Here is a 19,892-nt window from a genome sequence, read left to right on the forward strand (position 1 = left end):
CACTGTTTGGGAAAATCTACTTACGCAGTCAGGTATCACGAAGTTAGCTCACTGCGGGAAGAATGGAAGCTTGTGTCTGGTGGGGAGCAGGGAGGTTAGATATTGAATTCAAAGAGGCAAGAGAAGACCTGCTGGGGAAGATGTTCAAGAAACAGCCACGATCTGCACCCAAGCATGCTCACACACAGACTTACACAGAACATCGCGTGGGTGGGTAGGATGCAATATCCCCATGGCACACCTGGCTCCCAGGTATTGCTCAGAGCCTATACACATTGTCTAGCAACTGCTCCAATTGCCAGATTTAGCATTCTGCCTACAGTAGATGCAGAAATGAAGTTGTTTAGAAGCAATTACAAAGCCATATTTCAACCAGAACAAATGAACACAGCACAAGCTTAGCATGTAAATGCCGAGGGGGGTCACAGCATGAAGGAGTAATCGGAGTCAGAATGAATTAATCATGAGCAAGTGCAACAGGATGAGGGCCAGCATGTTAATTCCCTCGGGGCTGTGAGCAGTGCTGTCCTACCAAGAGGGCCGTGGGGTCCTCCCTGCTGTCAATCAACAGCAACAGGACAGACAGGCACCCAGTAGGCGCTTGGCCAGTGCTTAGGATGCCTAATGGCAATTATGAAAAGCAAATCATAGGTATAAAAACAGTAGCCCAAGCATGTAGCCACGCCAGCAAGTGACGACACAATATTGCACGGAAGAGGCAGTGCGCCAGTGGGAAATCCCTGGAGCACAGAGTCCGAGGGCAAGATTCCAGCCCTGACTCTGTCACTGACTTAGCCATGTTCCCTGTGGGCAGCTTTTAATTTGTAAATTCTTTGAGCCTTAGCTACCTCACCTGCAAAATGAAACATCAGTATCTACCTTAATAAGATGCAATTTACAAGTACATATCTGGCACTGAGCGGGCTCTCAACAAATGACCAATGTGCTCTTGGATGCACAGATTGAAGCGTATCTATTAGGATGTAGAGTGGAGACCATGGTCCAAGGGTATTAGGATACCCAGGGGCCAGAGTGGCTACTGCTTTTTTCTCCCCTGTTTCCTCCAAGGGAGAGGACAGGCCAGGCCAGAGAAGCAATAATCTTCACTGGTCCAGTGGCAGTTCATTGCCAACACCAGTTGAAGGGATGGAACATGGGCTGATTTAGCTCAGGATGTATTTCTGGTCACCTCCAAATCCAAGTCAAGTGGTAAGTGCAAACACTTAAAATACCTTTGAAGACAAAGATGCCAACACCCGGGATACCAACGGTGGGGTGAATGGTAGCCCCCAAGGATATGTGCAAGTGAAGCCTGTGGATATGGCCAATTTGAAAAAAGAACATTTACAGAGATTGTTTAGTATCTAGAGATGGTATCATCCTGGATTACCTCAGTTCAGTTCAGTTCAGTCACTCAGTCGTGTCCAATTCTTTGGGACCCCATGAATCGCAGCCTGGCAGGCCTCCCTGTCCATCACCAGCTCCCAGAGTTCACTCAAACTCATGTCCATTGAGTCAGTGAGGCCATCCAGCCATCTCATCCTCTGTTATCCCCTTCTCCTCCTGCCCCCAATCGCTCCCAGCATCAGAGTCTTTTCCAATGAGTCAACTCTTCACATGAGGTGGCCAAAGTACTGGAGTTTCAGCTTTAGCATCATTCCTTCCAAAGAAATCCCAGGGTTGATCTCCTTTAGGATGGACTGGTTGGATCTCCTTGTGGTCCAAGGAACTCTCAAGAGTCTTCTCCAACACCACAGTTCAAAAGCATCAATTCTTTGGCGCTCAGCTTTCTTCACAGTCCAACTCTCACATCCATACATGACTACTGGAAAAACCATAGCCTTGATCAGTCAGCCTTAAATTCAGTGACAAAAGTCTTTATAAGACAGAAAAGAACTGGAAACAGACAGGGCAAGACCATGTGAAGTCAAAGGCAGAGATGAGAGCTTGCAGCCACAAACCAGGGATTGTCGGCAACCATGAGGAGCAGTTAGGAGACACGAAGGGCAGACACATTTTCAGATCCTCCAGAAGAAATTAACCCTGCTGATTTTGGACTCTGGGCATCATAAACTGTAAAAGAATACATTTTTGTGGTTTTAAGCCTCCTGCTTTGTGGGAATCAGTTGCAGCAGCCCAAGGCAACTATGACAGAACCCACTTAGGAGGGGAAGGGATGAAGTGGCAATGATTGCGGGCAAAGAGAATGGGCCTCCCTGGAAATCTGTGTTCAATCTGCCCACATTATTCTTGGGTTATGAGCTTAGGTATGGTCTATGTGAAAGAAAACTTTTTACAATAATAATTATTTAGTTAGTTATTTTTGGCTATCCTGGGTCTTTTTTTTTTTTTTTTTTTGCTGTGTAGGCTTTTTCTCTAGTTGTAGCAAGTGAGGCTACTCTTCAACATAGTTCTCCGGTTCTCACTGTGGTGTCCTCCCTTGTTGCACTGCATGGGCTCTTGAGTACACAGGCCTTCTCGAGTTGTGGCACATGAGCTCCATGGTTGGGGCTCCCAGGCTCTAGAGCATAGGCTTACTAATTATGGCACAAGGGCTTAGCTGCTCTGCAACATGTGGGATCTTTCTGGATCAGGGATTGAACCTGTGTCTCTTGCACTGGCAGGAGGGTTCTTTACCACTGAGCCACCAGGGAAGCCATAAAGAAAACTTTTAACATAAATTTGCAATAAGAGTGTCCTGTGTTTCAGGTATTCCCAGGAGTGCTAGAAAAGGAGAGACAAGAAACATTTCACATGGCAGTATTCCATGAAATTCATTTCTTGGGGGGAATCTGTAGACAACTGCACAGATTATGATGCTAGAGAAGGAAGTAATGGTGCCTGTGGTGGCTTTCTGGCTGTGGACTGAGTATCTTGTGGCCAATCTGACTCTCCTGAGAGGATGGGTGAGGGACTTAGAACCCACTATATCCATTTGTGACTGTAATTATGTTAATTTATACTGCAACGGTCTAGCCCCTGCTGACCCTTTATGAAAGACTTTAGAAGTCAAGGATTCCATAAAGCAGTGCAATTAAGCCAATAACATAAGTAGCAGTTGGGGGTTGCAGGCATTGATACCACCCATCCACTCCCTTCATCCCAAAAGGGCACAGACCTAAGGCATCCCTGAGACTGACAAGTGGCACAAGAATCAGCTATCTTGCTCCATTTTCACTCACATGGGCCAGATTCCATGAGGGTTCATGGGGACCATTTGGATCCTGATTTCTCTCTATTTCAAATTAACTCAGAGAAGCATATGGATGGCTGTATTGCACTGCCTCTGGGCATTTTAGACTGATAATGTGTGCCAGTGTAGTCAAATGCATCTTCAATATTGTTGTGAGCTGATGGAAAGGAATTATGCACATTTTTAAAATTTGGCAAGACAAATAGAAGCTTATTTCTCAGTTCTGACACAATGGGTTTACCTTATGCCTTGTTTTCTCCAAATCTCGTTTCGGAAAACAAAGATGCCATTAACAAGCTCCCCATGGTTCTTCCTTCCCTCACCTGGCCCATCTCACTTCCTTTCCTTCTTTCCTTCCTGCTGTTCAAAGACAGAGCAGCCTGGAAGGAGTGTAATTAATGAGCTCTATCTCTGAGCAGCTGGGGGTGGGTGGACCACGGGAGCCAGAAAGCAAAATGCAGTTATCAAGGGGAGGATTTCAGTCCATTTGTTCATCTGCCTTTCTGATTCTGGAGGGGCAGTGAAAGGACAGCAGGATGTACTGGGGCCATCCCCCTGCAGGGCATAAGAGAAGCAGAAGAAGAGCCCAGGGTGGGCAACAGCGGCACGGAAGGGCACCGACGAAAGGATGCAAGGGACTTTCAGGGAGCAGCAGAAGAAAACAGGCAAAAATGAGATCAACCTTGAAAAATAAGCATTCCTGGAAGAAGTAGCAAGTCAAGGGGAAAGGAGAAGAATAAGAACTGAAGAAAAGCAACTTAACACAAGCAAAGGTGTCAAGAGTCACATGGGATTTCAAAAAGCTTAAGACGGCAGAGAAGGGGAACGAGATGAGGACCATAAAGAGTAGAGTGGGGTCAACGAAGCAAAAGCCTTATGATTTTTGGTAGCCTGTGAGGGAGGAATGGTATCAGTCGGCTATTTCTGCAAAACAAAGCATTCCCAAGGAGATCAGTGGTTTTAAGAAACAACGATCGTTTATTCTTGTATGTGTGGCTCACCTGCTGGCTGGTTCACCTGGCTTGGGCTTGCCCGGGAATCTCTGCTCCGAGCTGTGGCTCCAGCCAGACTTGGCTCCCTAACACAGACTGCTCTCAGGTTGGTTTTGCCACACGTGCTTCCTCAAGGACCATGGTGAGACAGATACTATATACCCAGACCAAGGAGTTTCTCTGGCAATGGTGGAGGCTCAAGTTCTGAGCCATTTCATCTTCTGTTTACAGGACATCTGCTGATAGCCTGTTGACCAAATCTTGTCTTACTACCGAGTACAAAACTAATGTGTAAGACAATTTACTCGTCTCCTGGAGGTGGTAGCAAGGGAGTACACAGTGGAAGAATGTTCTAATCAGTGATAGAAGTGAATGAGTGAGAATAATCATGGAGCTATCACAAGAGGGCTCTTGGACTGTGGCAAGATTGACTGACAGACAGAAACACACATATAACAGAACAAAGATACAACTTTATATGCTATGTATTTGCAAAGCCCAAGAACATCATGCCCTGGAACCATGATGTGAAGTGGAGGATTTCCACTTTCCTCCTCTCTGATTAACTTGTTTTGGACAAACATGTGGCCATGTTAAGATAAGTGAACCGAGGATCAGGTCATACCAAAATATCATATTACATAATTCTTTTTCCACTCATGCTGTTTATTCAATTCAGTCTCTTAGTATCAATTTTAATCAGCAAACACATTTACAATGACATGCAAATTAATGTATCACATAGAATGGGTAAGTTGGCTTATGGAAATATTTTAGTAGGCATGATGTGTGAGATTCATAAGACTGCAAAACAAACTACAGTAGAGTATAATCAAGGCAGAGATGTGTAAAAGAAAATGGTCAAAGGCTTGAAAATATTGAGCTACTGGGTCATTGTGAATAGAAAGAGGAGAGAACATCCCTGCAGTTTTCCCTAATAAATGTAATTAGGGAAAAGTCAATATAATCAAGTTATACCAGTATTTCTCATGGATATGCCAAATTAATAGAGCTCAAAATAGGTCAGAAGGCAGCACACCATAGTTTCAGCTTCTACTATTTAAACTGTAACTTTCCTTCTGGCTTCTGCACCCAAGTTTTAATTAAGCATATACTTGTAACTTGATATTAGGTGGTGCTAAGATGAAGACATGATAGTTCTGTTCTCAAGGGGCCTAGAACCTAGCGGGACGGAGTGGGATATAAAATACATCATATGAATTAAATGTGGCAAGTGTCATGTAGAGAAATGTTTTGGAGACCTTGGGAGGATAGAGAAGAAGGAAGCCCAGGGTCATATGCAGGTTGAAACCTGCACTGAGTCTTGAAAGATTGATGGCAACTAGGGCTTTCCTGATAGGTCAGTAGGTAAAGAATCCACCTGCAATGCAGGAGACCCCGGTTTGATTCCTGGGTCAGGAAGATCCCTTGGAGAAGGGATAGGTTACCCACTCCAGTAATCTTGGGCTTCCCTTGTGGCTCAGCTGGTCAAGAATCTGCCTGCAATGTGGGAGACCTGGGTTCAATCCCTGGGTTGGGAAGATCCCTTAGAGAAGGGAAAGGCTAACCACTCCAGTATTCTGGCCTGGAGAATTCCATGGACTGTATAGTCCATGGGGTCACAAAGAGTCAGACACGACTGAGCGACTTTCACTTTCAAGGAAATGTGTCAATCAACTGAAGTGGGGGAAAGAAAGCATTCCAGGTGAAGGTAGAAACAACATAGGAATGGAGGTAGGAGGCCCATTTGTGGATGTGCATGGAAAACCAATTGCAGAGTCTGAATCAGGGATGAGCCTAGAAAGAAGCTGAGGGCTCTGTCCAAGAGTCAATAGTGAGACACTGAGGAATTCTCCATGAAAAAGTACCACTGTGGGTTTGCGCTTTTCCATGGCTCACACCATTGGAAGACAGATCTTCAGGGGTACAAAGCTGGAGGCAGAGAAACCAAGTAAGAAGCAATACAACAATGTTAATATAACATTCTCTTATAAATAAGAGAATATAAGAATCCAAGCAAAGGCACTAAAGTAGGAACAGGGAGAGGGAACAAGTCAATAAATATTTGAGAAAACCAAATTAAAGGAGATTCAGTTCAGTTCAGTTCAGTCGCTCAGTTGTGTCCGACTTTTTGCGACCCCATGAATTGCAGCACGCCAGGCTTCCCTGTCCATCACCATCTCCCGGAGTTCACTCAAACTCACGTCCATTGAGTTGGTGATGCCATCCAGCCATCTCATCCTCTGTTGTCCCCTTTTCCTCCTGCCCCCAATCCCTACCAGCATCGGAGTCTTTTCCAATGAGTCAACTCTTCACATGAGGTGGCCAAAGTACTAGAGTTTCAGCTTTAGCATCATTCCTTCCAAAGAAATCCCAGGGCTGATCTCCTTTAGAATGGACTGGTTGGATCTCCTTGCTGTCCAAGCAACTCTCAAGAGTCTTCTCCAACACCACAGTTCAAAAGCATCAATTCTTTGGCACTCAGCTTTCTTCACAGTCCAACTCTCACATCCAAACATGACCACTGGAAAAACCATAGCCTTTACTGCTGCTACTGCTAAGTCACTTCAGTCGTGTCCAACTCTGTCCAACCCCACAGATGGCAGCCCACCAGGCTCCACCATCCCTGGGATTCTTCAGGCAAGAACACTGGAGTGGGTTGCCATTTCCTTCTCCAATGCATGAAAGTGAAAAGTGAAAGTGAAGTCTCTCAGTAAGTGTCTGACTCTTCATGACCCCATGGACTACAGCCTACCAGGCTCCTCCATCCATGGGATTTTCCAGGCAAAAGTACTGGAGTGGGTTGCCATTGCCTTCTCTGTAGCCTTCACTAGATGGACCTTTGTTGGCAAAGTAATGTCTCTGCTTTTCAATATGCTATCTAGGTTGGTCATAACTTTTCTTCCAAGGAGTAAGCGTCTTTTAATTTCATGGCTGCAGTCACCATCTACAGTGATTTTGGAGCCCAGAAAAATAAAGTCTGACACTGTTTCCACTGTTTCCCCATCCATTTCCCATGAAGTGATGGGACCAGATGCCATGATCTTCGTTTTCTGAATGTTGAGATTAGCAGTTCATATTAGGACATGCTGGACTGACTTCTCAGTGGAGAATCCAAGAAGAGATACACATAAGCATTGTTATTTACTTGAGGTTGAGAGACAGGAAATCAGGATCCTTGAATTACATCAAAGACAAACATGGTCTTACAACTGGGACCTGTGCTTCTTAGTGGACCTCATGGGAGATGAGTTTCAGGAGGCTCTAGACAACAGTATCTATGTAATAAGAAATTCTAAGACATGTCTATTTCTTATATACAAAAGTTAGTATTAAAAAACATTGTCTTATTTTTTGAATTATTTTTTATAGATTTTTTTTTGGCCACACCCATGGTATATGGGATCTTAGTTCCCTAATTAGGGATTGAACCAATACCCCCTGAATTGGAAGTTCAGAGTCTTAACCACTGGACTGCCACGGAAGTCCCCAAAAAACATTGCTTTTAAATGAAAACCAAATTATCAACAGATTTTTCCAAATTCGTATTTTCAAGTGTACAAATTTTATGTGAGCTTTTACAATACAGTATTCTTGTTATTAGCTAGCAAATAACCAGTATTTTTATTTTATGTATTCCATCTGATTTTAATTTTGGAGCCTACCTAATGTTGATTTACTCCTGAGGAAACGTCACACACACACACACACACACATCCCCCATCTTTCTGACTGAAGTTTTCTGAAATAGTCTATGCCCCACAGAAGAAAGATAATCAATACTGTCTTTTCATGTTGCATCTTTCTCTGGCAAATATGGGAAACCATGAAAAAAAAACCTATATTACGAAGAATGATGCCCCAAGACTGCAGAAGAAAGAATGCTCAAAGAGAGAAGAACCCATGACTTTCCACCCAGGCACATTTTCTCCTGATTCAAAGGAAATGAACGCGCACAGGTCCTGCACTACATGTGTGTCGCCGTGCCAGTAGATGAGAAAAGAAGTGGAAAGATTTAAGAGAACTAGGAAAGGTCTGAAAAGCCACACATACAGCCATGGGGGAAAATCACGCAACGTTGGCCTTTAGTTTCTAAGGTCAAAAATCAGGTAAAGGAACATCTGGGAATAAAACAAAGGCCTTTTGCTGCTAAAATTATATCCACAGTCTACCATTTCTTCATTCTATTTCCTAAAGAGTCATGACTTAAAAATTCACATGAACTGTTAACATGTAAGAAGGGTGGATACTTGTAAAATGTGTTGTGAATTATTTCATCATGATTTTTGAGATCTCTAAGAGGAATATGCAAATCTAAGTTCCCAGTTTTAATGAGTTATCAGATATATGTATATGCAAAACTGATTCTCTTTGCTGTATGGCAGAAACACATTATAAATCAACTATATGCCAATAAAAATTTTAAAAGAAAAGCAAAATATTTAAGAAAAAGAAGAGAAGACCCTAGAGTAAAGGCTTTGCTTTGCCGTAGAGGAGTCTAGACCTCTGACACTCCAGTAAAACCCCCAGAGGAGCCACGTCTTTCTGAGCCTTTCCAGAAAGGCTGACAGTGGCTCAGAGGCAGTACACAGATTCTATAGTACAACTCAGTAGAGGTGGGTGGCAGTCTGTGGTTGGACCCACAACTTAGCGTGTCCCCTCCTATCTCTTGTCCTTTGGCATGTTCCTTCTGGATGGGGGAGCTCTGTGCTTCTCAAACCTGCTGCAGAACTGCCCATGGGGCATTTTACAAATAAAGCTGTTCAGGCTCCATTCCCAGACAGCTTTTCAGTGTTGGAGCACATGCATTCTCCAAAAATAAAATGCATATAAAAAAAATTCAGTTGGTAGTTTTGTTGTACTGCCTGGGTTAAAAATCAGAAAGAGAAAAGACAGGAGGAACGGAGGAAAGAAAGAAACCAAATAAGTCCACTTGGATGGATCCTTACCCCTGTGTATTGAGACTTCTCCAAAATTCTGGGCAATTCTCTGTCTGGGCCATTTCCTTTCCATTCCCATACCTAAACAGAAGCCCATGTGGTAAGCATACTCGCACAGTGGATCTGATATGCCACATCTTGCCAATTTTAGTAGCAGTGGGATGCAGAAAGCTACCTTTAAGCAGGGCATCACAAAAAGCTGCCATCTAAATCTGAACTCTACTGGAATTCAGAGTTACATGCCAGGTTGGCGAACAGACGGGAACAGAGGATGACAGCTGATTCTAGGTGTGCTCAGTTGCTCAGTCCCATCTGATTCTTTGCAACTCCATGGACTGTAGCCCGCCAGATTCTAGGTACTGGTGAGTTATTCCAAAGAACCATTCCAGCAGCACATGTTGTTGAATCTACTCTGAAAACATTTAAAGACACTGTGTTTCCAGGAAAATCTTCAATGTTCTCTAAAGAGACTGCAGGTTGAACATCCACCGAAGAGTCATTTTTACTGCTAAAAGGACTCTCTCAGTTGAGAGGGAAGTTGGTGAAATTCTCTTCTATTTCCTCTTTATGCCAACTAGTTTATTGATGTATCAAATACCAGATGAACTGGTAAAAAGTTCAGGCCTTCTGCATCTTTTATGCAATATTTAACCACCTTTAGTCGTCAAGGGTACTCCTACTTTCCTCCGCTCAGATTGCAACTTAGAGAGGCTTGTTTTGTTTATTTCTTTCCCTAGAGCTTGATTTGATGTTTTGGATATGAATCAAAGAACATTAATGAGCATTTCAGTCTAAGCAAAGGATCTCTACATATAATAATCACACGTCTTGAGCCAGACCTATTTGCAGTCATTTTCAGTTAGAAGTAGCTATAGGCTTTGAAAAAGACAACATAAATAAAGTCTCTCCCATCATACACCCACAACAGTGTAATTTTTAGACTGACATGACATACAGTCAAGAAATAGATCAGATTTTTTAAAAAGAAAATGGCATTGGCTAAATTTTCTAGATTATATTTTTTAAAGAAATAATCTATAAGAACTGCCAAAGGATGGCTGTTAATAGACCTGGTTCTTGCTGGAAGTAAGATGGCAGAGTTCCCAATGATAATTAGGTAGTTGGAGCAACTATCTTACGTAGAATCCACTTCCCCACCATTTATTCTTCTGTTTTCATTATACAGACATTTTATCCTGGATTCCTCTTATAAAAATCATTGATCACTAATCTCTCCTCGAGAAGCTTCTGGTTTTTTAGATGCAACTATGAAAAGCTGCATGATAACTTGAAAAGGAAGCATATTATTTTAGTATATTCTTTGTAGTTCCCAGGCTAATAAAGAGCTCTCACTAGGTCTGCAAGTGTGAACCCAATAGTATAATATAAAATGAAGAAGCTGTCACAGTTGGGGTTCCCCCAGGAAGCTGACTCCGAAATGAAGACTTAGAGGCAATGGGATAGTGAAGAAGTGCCCTTGGGGTCAAAATCCCCAGAAGGGAAGTAAGGAAAGCACAATTGGGCAGAAAATTGAAATGGAGCTGTGATACAGTCTTGCAGTCTCAAAGGTCACAGACAACTCCACAGGGAATCTGAAAGTAACAAGACCTTTCAGAAGGTTGAGTTGGAGCCAAGGGGGCAAAACTTTATTCCCCCAAGCTGCTGGGTCACTGAACGCGCACCAACTAAAATGGGAGCATGGCCTTGGCTCTCTTTAGTGAGGCAGTACCTAGTAGCTGAGGCTTTCTACCTTACAGCATTCCCTACACTCTTAAGTGGGGGATCTGGGTGGTGTCTGCCTACATCTACTGTGTTATCTGTAGTGATTCAATGATGATTGAAGAACCCAAATGGTTCAGGGTCATCTGTGAGCAAATTTACCTGGTCTGCCATGCTTTACTTTAATGAAAAGGATGAATGAGTCAACTTTGAGGGTTGGAATAGTTGCTTTGTTATTGCTAACTGGAGGGTTCAGAGCCAACCAACCAACAGCAAAGTCATCATCCATCGCTGGACATAAGGGCTTGAAGAACGTTCTTCCATGGGTAGGATAGTATTGAAATCCAACAGACAATTATTTAACTATACTTTTTATTACCAACTCCATAAGAACAAAGTGTGATTATATATTAGTACTTTTGCATGTAGCTGTGAACGTTAAATGTACTTTCTTTGTTCATTTCAACTGAGGTTTATTGACAGCATACATCGTTTGGAATGGGTGAATGGGTACACACTTTTTTTTTTCTATTGCTTGAGCTTTTGGCAAGAGCAAAGTGCTTTCTACTTGTGGGCTCTCTAAGAAACACCCATGGAAGAGGTCCTGAGTGGTGTGAAAAGGTGGGTAATGCATAGCTTGGACAGTCCAATGGCCAGCTTCTTTCCCAATGATGGGGGCTGGCAACTGGAAACCCAACAAGGCTGAGGATGTTATTAATGAGTGTTCAACAGAAAGAAACAATGTGCATCCTGAACTGAGTTACCTTCATGTACTTAATCCCTGACTCAAAATTTTAAAAATTATCAATATATGCTTCTTATTGCTCTGTCATCCTGTGGTTATACAATCACATGAATGTGGGGCTGCCTAGCTGAACTGCCATGTGATGGAGCTGGATGAGTGGAGTATTGACACACTTCAAATGAATGTATTAGAGGAAGGATAATCAATTGCAGAAAACTGAACCCTGGATTTCCCTTCTAGCTGCTCCATAAAAGATGGTCAGAATGTCAAGGTTTTTCCAGCAGTAATATTTTTTGAGCTCTTATGTTTATCTGTAAGCTCTCCTCTGCCACTGCACTCTTTCTGCAGATATCAGCATATTCTCCACAAACTGGTGATTGCTCGCATTAGCCTGTGGTATTCATCTCAAGAGCTCATCAAGCCCCATTTGTCTCCTCTGAGCTTCTGATTTTTGAAAATGCCTTTACCTTCCTCCCCAGGCTGTTAACTACAGAGTTTCTGCAAAGACATTTTTCAGTATATTGGACATCACACAACTATTTTGTCTTTGGTTAGACTTCCTGAAGCTCTCTGTGAAGTCACTTGCTGCTTTGTCATTAACAGAGCTGGAGGAAAAAGAAGAGGGGGGGGGCGCTTGGGAAGGGCTTTTTCTCCCCTGGGTTTTACAAATAACTTTTTTTATAAAGATCAGAAGAAAATGATTAAAGGAGAACTGATAATGAGCAATGCAAAATTAAGATCAAATGTGCTTGTCTTGTGACTTGCTGGTTCGAACAACAAAAACAACAACAAAACTAATGAATCAAAGAGGAAGTTAAAACAGGCTACCAGAAACTTGCAAGAAGCACACACGAATGAGTGCTGAAGACAGTGAAAATGAACTTGGGGATGGAGAGGAGGAGGAGGATCCCCTAGAGGGACAGTGGCCCAGTCTACCCTGGCCTGAGAAGCATGAAGCCCAGGGCTTCTAGAATAGCAAGCCTTAGATCTTTGACTACCTGCAGAGCTTCCATGTGATGGAAAGGAGACACCATCGAGGTTGGCACATCGGCTCTGATACACTGATTCTCCTCATCAGCTGTTTCTCATTCTTCTCACCTCTGAGCTGTCCCTCAGTTTGTGAGCATCACCCCAGACTTAGCAGCCAAAGGGAGAGGCAGTGCCATTGAAAAGGTCTGCCAGCCCAGAGGGCATTCTGGAAAAGCCTTCAATGGAAAAGGCATCCGAGCTGGATACCTGGAGTTCCTGGATCTGTTGTGGTTCCAACATCCCTGGCTAAGCCCAAGTTTACGAGGGAGGCAGGTCTCCTGAATTGCATGTTATTTTTAAGAAGTAATTTTCATGTAATTCTGTGCAAATAAAATGCCAATATAGACATTTTAAAATTTAGACATATTGGTTCTGACACCACTACTGCCAAGAATAGTGACATCGGTAAGGACTTTCATGGTGCTGATTATCAATTTTCTTTCATTCGCTTATTTGGGTCTCACTACAATCATCTGGTATTTCCAATTTGTGGATGAAGATGCAAAAATTCAGAGACGTTAAGCAGTTTGCCCCAGACCACTCTCCTGGAGAATATTTCCAACTGAGCAGAAAAGTTACCCCAGGCCAGTTCTATTCACATTGTCTCAGGTAAGGGATAAGGTTGAAGCCAACACAGGTCTGAATATTCAGGAATGATTTCAATTGAAATAATGTAAACTGCTTTTGTATTCAGGCATCAAATCATGCATGCCAAACTTTGATTTAGAGACTAAGATCACTGCAGAAGCATGTGGCCCCATCTCTGGGAATTTTTTAAGTGGCTATTTCCTACATGTTATCCAACTATGCAGGAGCAGAGAGGAGGGCAAGCTTTTCTTGATATTTTATGTCAATAAAATGTCTTGATACTTTAAGTCATCAGATACAGTATCACTTGCTAAAATCTGGAATGTTGATTCCTATATAATAATCAAAACCTCAAATGGGATTTGAAGTTAAACTTCCTTCTTTTGCCGGCTGGTGCTTTTTGTAGGTGGGAAACTACGGAAATAGGCATGGGCAGCCTTCTGCCTTTATTCTCTACTTCTCTTGTTAACTTTCAGTTCTGATGCCATTTAGGTCAGAGAGGGGAGGATGAAGCATGGATGATGCAGAAGTTAGAGAAACAGGAAAGGTGGTTTTGTGCTCTTGAGAACAGCTCCTCTTCAAACTAATTTTTTTTATGAAGCCTCTCTGTGGATTCATCGAAGACCCTCTGATCTCACACCCTCACAAGACACTTCCTACCTGTGGTAGCCTTTTTACAGGTGATGCGTTTCCTCTGGTACATAACTTGCTTCTCAGCTGGACCCAGGAATCTGGGATTATCTTCAAATTTTCTTTCCCCAGGTCTCCTCATGTCTCTGGACAGCCCCACTGGACAGAACCCAAGATAATTCCACTTTAAGTTATTTTTCAGTATCTGGTCCATGGGTACCACCCTTGCATCCTTTGTCCTCTATAATAAACCAAATCCTAACAGAACAAATTTCTCTTTTTCTCCACAGTACGAGCTGCTAAAACATTTCCAACATCCTATATTATTTAGGTGGGCCAATATACTACTCCAATGCAAAAAAAAAACCACAAAAGATCAGGCCAATATAGTCCTCAAATGCAAAAACCATGTATTTTTGAAGTTCTTGGAATAGTCTCATTGAAGATTTTCTTACTTTGGCTTGAGGCGAGAGGCAAATACTTCTCCCAGTATTTGGGGATGGGACTCACCACCAGCATCTATCTTAGAAAGTTTGTTTTCAAAACAAAAAACAACTTTGACAATGCTTTTAGACTAACAGCATGGAGAAAGGGTTCAAGAATTCTTTAAGGGATCACAGGCTTCCTGCTGGGGTCCAGACCTGGTGGATCCAGGGTAATTCGAAGCATGAATGGCGTAAGCAAGGAAAAATTTATTTATTAATATAAGATTAGATTAGGAAGAAATAGTGCAGTAGGAAAATTAAGTGGAGAAAAGAGGCTGAATAACTTGGTTTACGTGGAAAGCCAATAAAGTTCCAGACAAGGAGCTTGCACCATCTACGTTAGGCTGCCGGCATCCTCTTGAATAGTGGGGGGTGCCCCACCTTGGGCTCCCTCTCGCGTGGATCTTAGAAGCCAGGGCAAGTAAGTAGACATGGTGAGCCTCCACGCCCCAGATAGGAATTCAGCCAGAAAATAGAGTAAGGAAGAGACACGGGGGAAACCAGTCCTTCCAATGACTGGCCCAGCCCCTATTGTCTAGAAAGGCCTTTTATACCTTTTTGATTGTACATAGAGATCAATGGGTAATACAAAATTATGTAGCATTAGCAGCCCAGACTCTTATCAAAACCAGGCTTTCCTCTCTGCATACCTAGTTGTATACACAAATCTTAGGTGATTTACATCATCTTCTGGCCAAAAAGGGCCAATTAACATTTTACAGCCTTTTTTCTGATAAGGGTTTGTCAACCAGAAGACTTATTTGTGTTGTTCTTCTCAAAGTCTGGTGCCACTCTCAGAAAGCACTAAATAAAGTTACATTCTTACATAGCAAAGATACAGCAATTTACAACAAGTAAAAGGAGTACAGTGATTTATAACAAAAGAAAAGTAATTAACTCAAAAGTCTAGTGTTGCTAACATCAAAACTACTATATACCTTTTTCCATTACATTGATTAATATCCTCCCAGGTGCCTAAAAGATAAAGAATATGGAGGCCTGGCAGCAAGCATTGAGTCAACAGTGAAATCTGTCACCAATATGATTTTCAGCTCTTTAGAAAAGGCTCTGTATCTTTAAGATGCTTTAAGCTTTGTGCCTCTCATGGATGGGGGGCTATAAGCAATTCACAAGCTGTAAAAAGTCCAGGGGAACCTGTTAGGCAAGCTAGAGAGTTATCAGAGGGAGTTTGAACTGTAACATCTCTTTCAAATGCAGAAGACTAAAGCCCTGAGTTAACTTTTTCCAGAGTGTGTCAGAAGAGTGGAAAAGCACAGTACAATAAGGCAGGCAGATTCTGGTTTTTGGGGTACATGCTCAGGAAATTCCAGGGGGAACCCCTGAGGCCTGACTCGCCTTGCCCATCAGGCCTCTCTGCATGACCTTGTCATGGTGGGATTCCTCACGCTGGCTCCCAGCAGCTTCCTCTTTGAACTTTTTCAGGGTGAACACCATGGAATGTGGCATCAGTGACCTATGTCTTCATGGGAATAGAGGGAAAGAGACCCATATTAACACCTATTCCTCCAGGGAAATGTGTACTACCAGTAAGGGAACACACGTATTCAGAGCATGCACTGAGCCCAGGATCTCAAGTCATGCTTTGGGGTTCTCAAAGTGTTTAGGTCTATTTAACTCAAGAAAAGCTTCATGTTCTTGAAATTTCTGATAAGCAGGAGTACTCTGGCTTCATAAATCCTGTGTCATGCATGGGTTCTTTCGATGTAGGATGCACATATAATGAACCAAATCACTTAGAAAGCCCTTCCGTGAAAGTATACTGCAAATCACTGTAAGAGCCTGAAGGGCTAAGGGAGTCATTTCCAGTCATGGCTTTCAAGAACACTTATAATTTAAAGTAGCTCACAGAGCATTCTGGATTTCCCAAATAACGCATGTTATAAATGTCTTGCTATGGAAACAGTTGACCGAGTCCAGCACATTTGAGTCAGTGAGTCAATATCCTTCTTTCTGAATACATTCTCAAGGAGGCTGCCAAGCACCAAGACCTTGACCAGCTAACATGTGCGACTCTCTGCTTCATTACTTCAGTGTTGACTGGTTCCAGTGAAGGCTACAATACATAAGCATCAGAACAGCCAGCAAGGAAGGGTGTTCTGATCAGCCACCTCTGCTAAGACCTTTGCTGTCAGTCAGTGACAACGAGGAGCTGGCCCTGGACATCACCTGCTAGCTCCCAAGCCAACAAGATAGCAGAACACAGGCAGTCATGACCAGCCGTTCTTGCTCTCCTTCAGATTATATCAGAGCTGGAAGATCAGAGGGATCTTCCCTGATGGCTCAGTGGGTAAAGAATCTGTCTGAAATGCAGGAGACACAGGAGATGTGGGTTTGATCCCTGGATTCCTGGATCCTCTGAAAGAGGAAATGGCAACCCATTCCAGTATTCTTGCCTGAAAAAGCCCATGGACAGGGTAACTTCGTGGGCTATAGTCCAAAGGGTTGCAGAGTCAGACACGGCTGAGTGACTAAGCACCACCTATTAATAACTAGTAGGGATAAATGCAAGGGAGTTCTGGGCCCGAACGTCGTGGCTCCTCAGCTTTCTAGCTGTTGTATGACTGCTCCAGGCTTCATTTTTACCATCAAGGATTGGAATAAAAACAGTACTTCCCCATAGATCAGTTGGGAGGACTGAGTAAGGAAATACACATAGGTAGCTCAGGAAAACACTTACTCCATGCTGAATGTGACTTATTTTACACCTAAAATAGGTTATTTATGTTGGTACAGCTCAGGTCTTCCACTCTGAGTGGCTGACAACCATTGCCTTTGCTGGTGAGCCAAGTTATCATTCACAAAGCACTTTCACACACATTACAGACAATCCAACCACCACCAGATTTGAGTGCATGGCCTTACATTTTATTCTTAAGAAGTGAAATCATATTGAATTTGCAGCTTTGTATACTATGTACACTTTTTTCATATAATAGAATTTTAATATTCCTCACATCATTAAGTATATTTCAAAACAAGTTTTAAAAAGCTGCATTTTCCTTCCTATGGACATACCGACCTTCATTTTACTCATCTTCTGGTTGAGGACTAAGTATGCCTTTTTTAAATCATAAATAATGCTTCAGTGAAGAGCATTAAATGATTCCTGACCATATTTCTCATTATTTTCTTAAGATGCACCTAAAGAGGGTATGGACAATCTTAAGTCCCTGATATAGTGCTAAATTACTTTCTAGAAAATTTATTTGTGTTCAGTTTTTATAAGTTTTCTTACATTTATTTCCTCAACTAATTGCAAGATCCATTTTTTTTTTCAAATTGTGACAAATTACATGCAACATAAAGTTTCCCTTCTTAATCATTTTTTAAGTGTACAATTCAGTAGTGTTATGAATATTCTTAAAACTAAGACCATGGCATCTGGTCCCATCATTTCATGGCAAATAAATGGGGAAACAGTGGAACCAGTGAGAGACTTTATTTTTCTGGGCTCCAAAATCACTGCAGATGGTGACTGCAGCCATGAAATTAAAAGATGCTTGCTCCTTGGAAGAAAAGTTATGACCAATCTAGCAAGTATATTAAAAAGCAGAGATATCACTTTGACATCAAAGTTAAAGCAATGGTTTTTCTAGTAGTCATGTATGGATGTGACAGTTGGACTATAAAGACAGCTGAGTGCTAAAGAACTGATGCTTTTGAACTGTGGTGTAGGAGAAGACTTTTGAGAGTCCTGTGGACAGCAAGGAGATCCAAACAGTACATCCTAAAGGAAATCAGTCCTGAACATTCATTGGAAAGATGGATGCTGAAGCAGAAATTCCAATACTGTGACCACCTGATGTGAAGAATTGACTCATTTGAAAACACTCTGATGCTGGGAATGATTGAAGGTGGGAGGAGAAGGGGACGACAGAGGATGAGGTGGTTGGATGGCATCACTGACTTGATAGACATAAGTTTGAGCAAGCTCTGGGAGTTGGTGATGGACAGGGAAGCCTGGCGTGCTGCAGTCCATGGGGTTGCAGAGTCCATGGGATTGAGCGACTGAACTGAACCGAACTGATTGTTGTACAAGAATATCTAGAACTTAATCATCTTGCAGAGCTCTTCCCACTGGTAACCACTAGTGTGGTCTCTGCATTTTTGAGCCTGTTTCTTTTTTTGTTATATTCACTACTTTTTAGATTAGTAATATCATATGGTATTTGTCTCTCTAAGACAAGCTTACTTTTTTTACAGATCCTGTGCTAAGGGTTTCATATTGAGAAACTCATTTACTTCTTACTTCTTATACCAGCTGCACAAGGAATTTATGGTTCTCCTTTCTTCCCAAACAATGACAGAATGGCTTACAGAGAGGAAGCAAGGTGCCAGTATCCCATTAAATGTATGGATGGGGACAGCCCACCATCAAATACCTAAACCCTGGACACCATCACAAACTGCCTCCCTGAAATCGCTTCACAGCCTCAGAAGATGCAAGTATATGGACAGATGTGTGTCCTGTCACCACAATGCCGCAGCTGTGACCCATACCACCCAGTACCTCATCACAGACCTCAGACCTGGGGGCAGAGGAAGGCCGGCCACACACAGCACCCAGAAGTGGCTTCCTCCAGCCTCTTTGAAAGATGCCTCCTGGTGTGTGTAGTACAGACAAGCTGATATGAAGTTTTTACAACATGGACAAGTCAATCCATGCTTCAGATAAAAAAAAAAAATCTGCTTTCAGAAAATTAAATCTACCAATAAAGGAACTGAGAAATAGCCTTTCAGTTGAAAGCAAAATGCTGACACAATGCCAATTTCAACTTAAGAAAATAGGCCACCTCTTGGAGGGTGAAATTTCCATGCCTTCAGGCATTACACCTATGGAGTGAGTCTGGCCCTGATGCATCCAGTCTAAATAAATCTTATTCCGTATTCCTTAGATGACTATTAAAATAGGGTTACAAGGAGTGTCTCTTATGAACGCAGGGCCTATTGCAAGTGATTACAGGAAAAAGCAATAATGTCTGCCTTTGCTATGAGAGTAGTTTACAATTAGCAGGAAATGCCATTGTGCCAGTATATGCAGCAGGGGATGGGGCACTAGAGAATTCGAGGTACAAATCATATTTTGCAAGTGGAGAAAGAAGATGGCAGTACCTCACCTTATCAGTACTCCGCCTTAATAAAAAGGGTGAGTGCCAGAGTCTCATCCTAAGAAAAGGAAGATTAAGCCAGAGTGCCTTATCACTCTGTCATGAGAGACTCAGGGTGTCAGAATTAAGTCCTGCAGGGTCACAGCGTGAGACGAGGATAATGTGCAGAGATAGCTCTAGCATCAATATTCCAAAAAGCAACTGGATAATTGCTTCATATCACATCTAACACACTATGATAATGTCAGAGTCATCGCTCCTCAGATACCAGGGGCGGCAGCACCGCAATTGTCATCCTGGCCTGGCTTGGTCCGTGTGTGCTCATGTGTCCCTCTTGCCGCCGCTCGAGTGCCTCCTTGCAGACATGGCACTCAGACTCATAGATTTATCCCTGAGGCGGGGCACAAGGGTTGCTTCTGAACGACAGAGATTGAAGTGCACC

General features: G+C 42.6%; 1 protein-coding gene across 2 annotated transcripts in view; it reads right to left on the reverse strand.

The window, feature by feature from the left end:
• MACROD2 (mono-ADP ribosylhydrolase 2) overlaps positions 1–19,892 on the reverse strand; it is a 2,300,803-nt gene that overhangs the window by 512,636 nt on the left and 1,768,275 nt on the right. The gene's annotated exons all lie outside the window — the stretch shown is intronic.

Source organism: Oryx dammah, unplaced genomic scaffold, assembly GCF_014754425.2.
Source record: "Oryx dammah isolate SB20612 unplaced genomic scaffold, SCBI_Odam_1.1 HiC_scaffold_10, whole genome shotgun sequence".
Classification (NCBI taxonomy): domain Eukaryota; kingdom Metazoa; phylum Chordata; class Mammalia; order Artiodactyla; family Bovidae; genus Oryx; species Oryx dammah.